This window comes from Gossypium raimondii, chromosome 9 (genome assembly GCF_025698545.1).
Source record: "Gossypium raimondii isolate GPD5lz chromosome 9, ASM2569854v1, whole genome shotgun sequence".
Taxonomy (NCBI): Eukaryota; Viridiplantae; Streptophyta; class Magnoliopsida; order Malvales; family Malvaceae; genus Gossypium; species Gossypium raimondii.
In genome coordinates, this window is record NC_068573.1 from 44,932,799 (window position 1) to 44,934,711 (window position 1,913).

Sequence of the window (1,913 nt, forward strand, 5' to 3'; positions counted from 1 at the left end):
CGAGTTGAAAACTTCAGGTTTCTTTCTTGGATGTGGGAAATTAGGGATTTTAGGGGGGGAAGTTGGGGATTTCGGGGGGAGGGGGGTAGGGAATTAAAAAAAATGGCATTATTTTTTTAAAAGTAAATTTTATTTTGTGGCGTTTTTTATAAAAACGCCGCTATTGCTTATCTATTGCGGCGTTTTTTACACAAACGCAGCAAAAAATTATTTTATTTGGAATAAAATGAGGGAATTTAAAAAATGGCGCTATTTTGTTAAAAGTAAATTTTATTTTGTGGCGTTTTTTTATAAAAACGTCGCTATTGCTTATCTATTGCGGGCAAAAAATTATTTTATTTGGAATAAAACGACACTGTTTTGTTATATAAAATCTAAATTTTTAAAATAAAATTATTTTTGTGGCATTTTTGTAAAAAACGCCATAAAAAATTATTTCATTTGGAATAAAACGACACTATTTTGCTATGCTAAAAATCTTTTATTTTGTCATTAAAAATTATTAGTTAAGTGATTTTATAAAACATTTATTATTTTTTATAAATTAAAATTTTATAAAAAATCAAGTACTCTCAAAATAAATATCGTATATTTTAATAAGAAAAAAATGATTAAATGGTGTACTTAATTATTAAGTTAGAATTATTCAATGTAAGCAATTAATCTCTCACATATCAAGTTTCTATTAAAGATTGAGACATTAATCATGATTTTATATTGTTCATTTCCGATCTAATCTCCATTTTATTAGAGATATTGTAACACCCCTTACCCGTATCCAACACCGGAATAGGGTACGAGGCATTACCAAAACACATACGCTTGTAAACGTATTTAAGTGAGTTATAAAATTTCAACTAAATTAAAACTTTCAAAATAATTAGAATGCTTCTATAACTTTTCACAATATATCCTCAAAATATTATAATCATAATAATTAGGGCCTACGAGACCGGTACATACTCATACAATTCAATGCTTCATTTCCATTTCATTTAATTCGCAATTTCTCATGCTCACAATTTAGATCATATCACTAGCAATTTCCATTTAATTCACGTACAATTCAATGTCACTAAGTTTAACACTAATACGTATTTATCATTTAACTCAACGTTTATCGATTATATCATTCAATAACACATTTATGAAATTCTTAATTTTGCAATGAAAATATCACTTTAGCTTAAATAACAACATCATCCCGGTATAAATACACTACCACTTATTCATTTACTTTAATTCATTTGGGCCCATTTGTCACTTACCATCCTTAATCAAATTAGGGGCAGTTACGGAAAATTGAGTACTTCACTTTCACTTTGCCATAGTATAACTATGGTCTTACGTATGATCACTTATCACTTGTCTCGATCGGATAAGTGTAGCCACTTATCACTTTGTTTCTTGATCGATAAGTGTAGCCACTTATCACTTTGTCTCTTGATCAGATAAGTGTAGCTAAAGCTATCACTTTTCACTTTTCACTTGTCACTTGATCGGATAAGTGTAGCAAGCTATCACTTATCACTTTGTCTCTTGATCGATAAGTATAGCGAAGCTATCACTTATCACTTTCCACTTGTCACTTGATCGGATAAGTGTAGCCAAGCTATCACTTATCACTTTCCACTTGTCACTTGATCAGATAAGTGTAGCTGAAGCTATCACCTATCACTTTGTCACTTGATCAGAAGTACTCAAATCCGGCGTTCCGCTCAATTTGATCATTTATTCAATTTTCGTATTTTTATTTTACTCTCTTTTCAACACTAAATACATTTCATCATACATTATATAATTCATGAAATTAACATTTAATCATTAAATTTCAGTCATATGAACTTACTATTTCATTATCTTACCACACTTGTTTCCTATACACATCACACAAGATATAAACATAGCATTCA